General features: G+C 30.6%; 4 non-coding genes across 4 annotated transcripts; all 4 read right to left on the bottom strand.

Annotated features, from left to right (window-relative positions):
* Positions 1-151: 151 nt before the first annotated feature.
* Positions 152-304, bottom strand: LOC145848296 (5.8S ribosomal RNA). Its single transcript, XR_014371864.1, has one exon. It is a non-coding gene; the product is annotated as a 5.8S ribosomal RNA (ribosomal RNA).
* A 182-nt stretch (positions 305-486) lies between these two features.
* Positions 487-2,294, bottom strand: LOC145848301 (small subunit ribosomal RNA). Its single transcript, XR_014371869.1, has one exon. It is a non-coding gene; the product is annotated as a small subunit ribosomal RNA (ribosomal RNA).
* Positions 2,295-6,142: 3,848 nt separating this feature from the next.
* LOC145848304 (5S ribosomal RNA) lies at positions 6,143-6,261 on the bottom strand. The gene has a single exon (XR_014371872.1). It is a non-coding gene; the product is annotated as a 5S ribosomal RNA (ribosomal RNA).
* A 2,855-nt stretch (positions 6,262-9,116) lies between these two features.
* Positions 9,117-9,235, bottom strand: LOC145848308 (5S ribosomal RNA). The gene has a single exon (XR_014371874.1). It is a non-coding gene; the product is annotated as a 5S ribosomal RNA (ribosomal RNA).
* Positions 9,236-10,000: the final 765 nt, after the last annotated feature.

The following is a 10,000-nucleotide window of genomic DNA, read 5'->3' on the forward strand; positions in this document are numbered from 1 at the left end:
CACCTACCGTCGTTGCTACCTCACCCGAGGCCAGCAGGCTGCTCACGCTTCAGCTGTGAAATCGCCAGACCAGCTGTCTTTGACGACACGCTCCTTAATTAAGAAACGAGTCGCAGGCACTTTCAAACTAATGAAAGGATCGGTGTGTTAAAGACCCTGAGACGGACGTGGCCCCAGGATTACCCGAGGCCGCAATACGCGTTCAGAATATCGATGCTCAATGTGTCCTGCAATTCACATTACTTCTCGGAGCTAGCTCCGTCCTTCATCGACGCTCGAGCCGAGTGATCCACCGCTAAGAGATCTCTCGTGTTAATCAATCTCAATGCAACCAAAAAATCGTGTTCAAAAAGAAGCGGCCGCGCCAGCACTTGCGTGCTGAATTATTACTCCCGCTGTCAGAAAGCAACGCGACCGAACTATAACAGTTACAGGGCTCGGTCCCTTCGAAGAAGAGACGTCGCTTGAAATCAAATTTCGATTCGTTAATGATCCTTCCGCAGGTTCACCTACGGAAACCTTGTTACGACTTTTACTTCCTCTAAATGATCAAGTTCGATCGTCTTTTCGAACACCGGCGAGTGCGTTGCCGCACGTACCAGGCTCAATCGGAGGACCTCACTAAACCATTCAATCGGTAGTAGCGACGGGCGGTGTGTACAAAGGGCAGGGACGTAATCAACGCAAGCTAATGACTCGCGCTTACTGGGAATTCCTCGTTCAAGGGAAACAATTGCAAGTCCCTATCCCTAGCACGACCGGGGTTCAACGGATTACCCGGACCTTTCGGCCTAGGGAACACACGATGATCCGGTCAGTGTAGCGCGCGTGCGGCCCCGAACATCTAAGGGCATCACAGACCTGTTATTGCTCAATCTCGTGTGGCTAAACGCCACTAGTCCCTCTAAGAAGTTGTCTCCGACCCAATGGGTCGAGCAGCTATTTAGCAAGTAAGAGTCTCGTTCGTTATCGGAATTAACCAGACAAATCGCTCCACCAACTAAGAACGGCCATGCACCACCACCCACAGAATCAAGAAAGAGCTCTCAATCTGTCAATCCTCGCTGTGTCCGGGCCGGGTGAGATTTCCCGTGTTGAGTCAAATTAAGCCGCAGGCTCCACTCCTGGTGGTGCCCTTCCGTCAATTCCTTTAAGTTTCAGCTTTGCAACCATACTTCCCCCGGAACCCAAAGACTTTGGTTTCCCGGAAGCTGCCGGACAGTTCTTAAGTTCGACACTGCCCGATCGCTAGTCGGCATCGTTTAAGGTCAGAACTAGGACGGTATCTGATCGTCTTCGAACCTCTGACTTTCGCTCTTGATTAAAGAAAACATTCTTGGCAAATGCTTTCGCAGTCGTTCGTCTTGCGCCGATCCAAGAATTTCACCTCTAACGGCACAGTACGGATGCCCCCGTCCGTTCCTATTAATCATTACCTCGTGCTCCGAAAACCAACAAAATAGAACCGAGGTCCTATTCCATTATTCCATGCAACATTATACAAGCGTAAAGCCTGCTTTGAACACTCTAATTTTTTCAAGGTAAACTTGCCGGACCACCGCAACACTCAGTTAAGAGCACCGCGAAGGCACCGACCAACAAGAACAACAAGGCCAGTGCTAGCCTTTCGACCGACCAACCTCGCCGTCCCTATATCCAACTACGAGCTTTTCAACCGCAACAACTTAAATATACACTTTTGGAGCTGGAATTACCGCGGCTGCTGGCACCAGACTTGCCCTCCAATGGATACTCGTTAAAAAGTTTAAAGTGTACTCATTCCAATTGCAGGACCTCGTACGAGGTCTGCATTGTTATTTTTCGTCACTACCTCCCCGAGCCGGGAATGGGTAATTTGCGCGCCTGCTGCCTTCCTTGGATGTGGTAGCCGTTTCTCAGGCTCCCTCTCCGGAATCGAACCCTGATTCTCCGTCACCCGTTACAACCTCGGTAGGCCGATACCGTACCGACGATAGTTGATAGGGCAGTTGCTTTAATGAGATGTCGCCAGCACTAGGCCGTGCGATCCGCAAGCTTATCCAGAGTCACCATTGTAACGACCCGAAAGCCGGTTAGTTTTGGTCTGATAAATGCGCGCCTCACGTCAGTTCGGCGCTTTACGCATGTATTAGCTCTAGAATTGCCACAGTTATCCATGTAAAAGCGTACAATCAAATGAACCATAACTGATTTAATGAGCCATTCGCAGTTTCACTGTACGTGAGCTCGTACTTACACTTGCATGGCTTAATCTTTGAGACAAGCATATGACTACTGGCAGGATCAACCAGATAACTATCCGAGGGCGTTTAAACCCGTTGCTCGACTGAGCGTTTTTACTGTATAAATACAGACCTTTTCTATCACTCGGCTTAAAAGCCTTGCGAACGTTACTGAAAGTCGGCGCCGGCCTTTTGCTGTTTAAAGCGCCAGCCCGCGTCGACTGCAGCATGCAGCTATACAACTGACTGTTCTTTCTCCCGACCAACCGTTTGCCTTCTGCCGGTTAACTCGTCAGCAGCAACACGCCATCTGTCTGCTGCAGTTACCCGCCTCGAGCCGTGCCTGCCTGCGTCGGCTACTCGTCTCGACGACTTCGCAAAGCTATAAGCCTACCGCCGCTGGACGCTTGTAGTTTTTCATACGCTGCTCCAATGCGTTTACATAGCACGTTCGCCGCCGCTGCAATAGCCGCGCCTCGGGTGCTAAACAGTAATGCTTTAAGCCCGCTTTCTCGTCAAGTCGACCGAACGCACAAACACGTCTCTCTCACTAGTGTAAAGTAATGCATACGTGTATGATGCTCAAATGTTGCTGTTGAACTTTTTTTGCCGATTTTTTCCGATTTTTTTCAATTTCTTTGTTTCTTTTCGATTATTTTAATGTTTTAAGCTTATTTATGCTACGTTTAAATGTTTTAATACTTTTTTATACTTTATTTAATATGTTTAAAAGAAATAAATAAAAAAAAATATGTATAAACTACTTTTTTTAATGTTTTAAATATATATATATTTATTATAAATAAACTTTATTTGTATTATTTTTTATTTAAGCGTACTTTTTAAATCTTTATATTTGTTTTATCGTTTTAAGCACATTGCGATAAATATAATAAACAAAAAATTGAATAAAAATAATAATAATAAAAAAAAAAAAAAAAAAAACATAAGCTTATTTTATATTTTTATTTTATTTTTATTTAAACTTACTTTTCAAACCTTAATACTCGTTTTATTTTTTTAAGCAGATTGCGATAAATATAATAAACAAACAATTAAATGAAAATAAAATAAAAAAATCAAACATAAGCTTATTTTATATGTTACATTTTATCTTTATTTAAACTTACTTTTTAAACCTTTATAGTTGTTTTATTTTTTAAGCACATCGCGATAGATATAATAAACAAACAATGAAATAAAAATAATAATAATAATAATAATAATAATAATAAAAAATCATAAGCTTATTTTGTATGTTTCATTTTATTTTATTTAAAACTTACAATTTAAACCTTTGTATTTGTTCTATTCTTTTAAGCACATCGCGATAAATATAATAAGCAAACAATTTAATAAAAGTAAAATAAAAAAATCAAACATAAGCTTATTTTATATGTTTCATTTTATCTTTATTTAAACTTACTTTTTAAACCTTTATAGTTGTTTTATTTTTTAAGCACATCGCGATAGATATAATAAACAAACAATGAAATAAAAATAATAATAATAATAATAATAATAATAAAAAATCATAAGCTTATTTTGTATGTTTCATTTTATTTTTATTTAAACTTACTTTTTTAACCTTTATAGTTGTTTTATTTTTTAAGCACATGGCGATAGATATAATAAACAAACAATAAAATAAAAATAATAATAATAATAATAATAATAATAATAAAAAATCATAAGCTTATTTTGTATGTTTCATTTTATTTTTATTTAAACTTACTTTTTTAACCTTTATAGTTGTTTTATTTTTTAAGCACATGGCGATAAATATAATAAGCAAACAATTAAATAAAAATAATAACAAATAAATAAAACAATACGGCTAAACTATAAAAAGAAAACTAAATAACTGATAAATACTTGTAAAACATTATTTGAAAAATGTATTTTGAAACACAACACGATTGATTTATAAATAATAATATATTTTTAATTTGTGTAGTTCATTTAAAGTAGTCTCCCTTTTTGCTTCTGGTTTTATTAGAGTTATATATAACAATAAATGGTGTAGTTTATTTAAAGTAGTCTCCCTTTTTGCTTCTGGTTTAATTAAAATTATATAACACATACTATAGTAAGTTAAATAAACTATAGTAACTTTATAAAACTACTTTACAAAATACATTTGTATAATTTAATAACTTTAAAATAACTATCAAGAATAAAATAGAATAGCTTTAAGTTTAGTATACAATTGGTATGTAAATTGTGTAGTTTATTGAAAGTAGTCTCCTTATTTGCTTCTGGTTTTACTTGAGTTACATAACGTTAAATAAACATACTTAATAAACGTAACCATCAATACTGTCATTTTAATAAAACTAAGTACAAATACATTGAATTAACATAGAACTTTAAAAAGCCTTCGCTAGTATCTGTTGGTAACAGTAAATAACCTATTATGACTCACAATACAGGAGTGCGAAATTTATTTTTCATTTGATTTTTCAGGTATTTATTTATTTGTGGAAATAAACTTTTTTATTACATTAGAAACTAATTGAATTTTTCCTATAACTATACCTATTATTATATTTAGTATGCTTAAAAGTAATAAAATGACACGTCGCGATTATATAATAAACAAACAATCAAACAAACAAAGAAAAAAAAAAAAAAAAAAACTATTTTTTTAAACTTATATTTCAACTATATGTCTTATTTTATTTTCATTTAAACTTACTTTAAACCTCTGTATTTGTTATATATATATTTCAACACAATACGATTAAACTATAAGACAAACAACAAAATAAAATAATCACATTAATAAATACACTAAGCAAATAGCTAGAATAAATATAAATAGTTCAATATATACAATATATTTCTTCCATTTTTAAGTTACTTGTTAAACATATTTATTTAAAAATGTTTCTTTAGAATATAAAACTAACAGTTCTACAAATAAAGAAATTAAAAAGCCAATACACATAACACTAACTTTTCATAAATTAGATATGCAAATATGAACAAAATAGTAACTAAATTCTAAAGCTTTTGTAAACTGTGAACTTATAAACTTATAATAATAATTGCATATTCACCATTCACAATAGCTTTTTATTTAGTACACAACTGGTCTGTAAATTGTGTAGTTTATTGAAAGTATAATCCCGTTTTGCTTCTGGTTTAAATAAAGTTATACAACACATACTAAAGTAAATTAAATAAAGTAATTCACTACTATCGTATTAAATAAAACCAATTTACAAAATACATTAATTTAAATTAAAGTGAACTTTGAACTTATAATAATAATTGCATATTCACTATTCAGAATTTCTTTAAATTTAGTACACAACTGGTCTGTAAATTGTGTTGGTTCTATTCAAGTACTCTCCTTGTTTGTTTTGTTTTAGTTGTATTTATTTTTAGATACTAGCACATTCAATACACATAATAAAGTAAACCAAATAAACTCTATTAATTTAAACTAAGTACAAATACATTAAGTTAATACAAAACTTTAAAAAGCTTTTGCTAGTATCTGTTGGTAACAGTAAATAACTTATTATGACTCACAATACAAAAGTGCAAAATTTATTTTCGTTTGATTTTTCAAGTAGCCACGCTTTTATTTGTTTTTGGACAAAAAGACTTTAAAGTTTTAGTATAAAAGACTAGTTGTATTAATTTTAACTCAGAAAATTGTACTCTACAAGATGGTGCCATTATTTTTTCGATATCTCAAACTGGTCAAACCACTTTTTTAGCGCTCTAATTGGTTTAAACAGCAAATAAGCAAACAGCAAATAACGTTATCTGATTGGCTAAGGTTTTTGTTTGCTAATAACTAGAATTTTCTTTTCTTTTAAGCGTTAAAGAAATGTAAATAAACGAGTAATAAGTATAAATAGGTCAGAAAGAAAAATAGTACAAAAAAGATGAATTCAAAAAGCAAAGGCCTACGGCACGTGGTATTCCCAAGCGGTCACCCATCTAAGTACTAACCACGCCCGACACTGCTTAACTTCCCAGATCGGACGAGATGGGGTGTACTCAGTGTGGTATGGTCGTAGGCGTTTGAAGGCGTTTACAAGCCTTTATAAACCCTTCGGTTTATTTAAAAAACCTATTTGCACTTGATTTACAATCAATTTGATATTTTAAAATTATTCCTTATAAAATTTTAACCTGAATTAACTTTTTTTTTGTTTTTTTAATCAACAGTTACTCCCAAACTGTACTAAAACTGTATTGTAACTGTACAAAAGTGTTTGTTTAAATAATTGTTATCTATAAATTACCTAAGACCAGGAAAAGTAGAAGTAAAGTTTATTGAATTATTAAATAAATAAAATAAAATCGTAAAATAAAATAATACAATATGTTTACAATTTGTCATTGATCTATCCATTTATGTTATTGCATTACAAATACAAACATTGCATACATTCAAGAGTATTATTCATCAATCTTTTCAATATAATAAGTTTTAAATTTATATTTATTTTTAAATAATTCCTGACATTTTAGATTACCTGAGATTTTTTTTTAATTAAATTAATTTTAGTAATTAAATACTTGACGTTCTATTTTGTTTAATTTGATAACTCAACCATGTTTATTTTTTTTACTAATTTAAAAGAACTATTAAACTAAAAGACATTACATACAGCTTCTAAAAGTTTTAAACACCTTAAAAAATATTATTATTTTAAAGATATATTAAAGAACTAAACAGATATTACTCCTAAAAAATCTTGTTAATAATATATAAAAAGTACTCAAAGTCAGACTCGGAAATATATATACTGTTGTATATCTTACTTGAAGTTCACTGTAATTGACACTGTATAACAAAATTATAAAAATCAACCTATTTATATAGCAAAATATTTCTTTATCTTTGTCGTGGCGCGGTGGGTCAGTGGTCTTATCAGCTGACTCATAAGCAGAAGGTTGTAAGATCGAATCCCGCTAGTCGTCACGAAACACCACTATCGTTCAATGTTCGGGCTTCAAATTCTTTGAGATTATACTGTACTATTTATCTATCTAACTAATCTATCTAACAAATGTTGTTCAATCTAGGTTGTGGGTACTTGGGTCGAGTAATGCCTTTGACTTACAATCTGTTGTGGATTGACAATATTCCTCTATCTATCATTAAACAAATCTATCTAATAAATGTTGTTCAATCTAGGTTGTGGGTACTTGGGTCGAGTAATGCCTTTGACCTACAATCTGTTGTTGATTGTCAACATTCCTCTATCTATCAATAATGATTATATTCAATAATAAATGTTGATTAATTCAGTTGTAAGAAAACCAGTGCGCTGGTTAGGTTGGGTAAGGCCTTCGACTTACAATCTTGGGGATTATCAACGTTCATCACAAGTACAGTAACGATCTCATTGAATTTCCAGTTGGAACATAGGATTGTAGTGGTGGCCTACTTTGTAGGTTTTTTGCCTAGTTTGTTTTTTGCCTAGTAGTGTTTGCCTAGTTTGACAAACTATAGTATATATATTGTATAACTTTACTTGTATTATTTTTTATTTAAATTACTACTTATTATTAAAGAATTAAATTTTTTTAGAAAAAAAAACTATGTATTTTAACTAATGCTTATATTATATGTTTTGTTTTATTTTTATTCAAACTTACTTTAAACCTCTGTATTTTTTATACAATACGATTAAACTATATAACAGAAAAATAATTAAATAATCAAACTATTGAATAAGCAGTTAATTAGTGTGTTTTTTTATGCTTCTTTCATTTTTAACTTACTTGTTAACCATATTTCTTTTATTAAAGTATAAAACTAACAGTTACTAAAATAAAATAATCATAAAGTCAATACACAAAACACTAACTTTTTATAATTTAAATATGCAAACATGAATATAGTTATGAATCTATTATTTATTCAAATAGAATTATTCAAAGCTTATAATTATAAAGCTTTTGTATAATGTTTCAATTACAGTGAACTTTAAGTAAGATAAGTTTTTTTTTTTGTAATAACTACAAAATTGGTATTTTAGTTTATTATTAGTAACTAAATACTTATATTTATTATATTTAAAAAAAAACATCTATACTAACTCTAATTTCAAAGCATATTAAATACAAATTTTACCAACTAAATATTTATTTTTATTTTAATTATTATAACTTTCAAACATAAGCTTGTATACCTTATATACCTATATACCTCATATAGTAGGCTTGACATAACATAACATTATTTAATTCTTTTTGTTTGAAATAAACTCATTTAGTTATTAGTAAATTACAACATAAATGTTTATAACAATATAACTAAGATTTAGCTTTTGAGTTAGTAAACTTTGATAGTTTTCTTTTAATAGTTTAATAATCTTTATTTAAGTTCAAGCAAAATTGCTATATATTTAATACACATACAAAAGTAAACTAAGTAAACGTAATTCAATAGTTTCTATTAAGTAAAAGTAATTACAAATACATTAAGTTAATACAAAACTTTAAAAAGCTTTTGCTAGTATCTGTTGGTAACAGTAAATAACTTATTATGACTCACAATACAAAAGTGCAAAATTTATTTTCGTTTGATTTTTCAAGTAGCCACGCTTTTATTTGTTTTTGGACAAAAAAACTTTTAAGTTTTAGTATAAAAGACTAATTGTATTAATTTTAACTCAGAAAATTGTACTCTACAAGATGGTGCCATTATTTTTTCGATATCTCAAACTGGTCAAACCACTTTTTTAGCGCTCTAATTGGTTTAAACAGCAAATAACGTTATCTGATTGGCTTACGTTTTTATTTGCTAATAACTAGAATTTACTTTTCTTTTAAGCGTTAAAGAAATGTAAATAAACGAGTAATAAGTATAAATAGGTCAGAAAGAAAAATAGTACAAAAAAGATGAATTCAAAAAGCAAAAGCCTACGGCACGTGGTATTCCCAAGCGGTCACCCATCTAAGTACTAACCACGCCCGACACTGCTTAACTTCCCAGATCGGACGAGATGGGGTGTGCTCAGTGTGGTATGGTCGTAGGCGTTTGAAAGCGTTTACAAGCCTTTATAAACCCTTCGGTTTGTTTAAAAAACCTATTTGCACTTGATTTACAATCAATTTGATATTTTAAAATTAATCCTTATAAAATTTTAACTTGATGTAAGTATTTTTTTTATTAAAACCTTTTTTTTTGGTGTTTTAATTACAATTACTCCCTGTAACTTTATTTAAGACTTTGTTTAAAAGATTGTTAACTATATTCTATATTAAATACTATGATTAGAAGTAAAGTTTATTAAGTGATTAAACTAAATAAAAAACAATGTTAAAATAAACATGTTGTGTTTAGTTTGTTTTACTATTTCTCATTGTTCTATTTATAGATGGTTTTGTTTTACTTCAAGAATATTTATAGTTAGTTTCTAAAGAATATCTCATACTACATCAGATTTTACGATTAACTTAATTTTAGGTAATAAAATATTTGACGTTTAATTTAATAACTCATCTATGTTTATGTTATAAAATAATAGTATCTAATACACATACATTATAATATAATAATATGTATAACTAGTTGTTTTACTTTAAAATGAATAATTAAGTGGAAGAATTAAAAGAACTCACATTTTTGAAGAGAGCGTGGAAAACCAGAATAGTCTTTTAAAACATTTATTAAATTATCGATAAATATAGAATACAATAGAATTAAACATATAAACGTAACTGTGGTTGCTTAGAAACTGAACAAGAAAATTTTTAATAAAAATATAAAATAGTTATTATATAGAATTAAAATAAAATAA

Source organism: Thalia democratica, unplaced genomic scaffold (genome assembly GCF_965202585.1).
Source record: "Thalia democratica unplaced genomic scaffold, ktThaDemo2.hap1.1 HAP1_SCAFFOLD_1324, whole genome shotgun sequence".
Classification (NCBI taxonomy): domain Eukaryota; kingdom Metazoa; phylum Chordata; class Thaliacea; order Salpida; family Salpidae; genus Thalia; species Thalia democratica.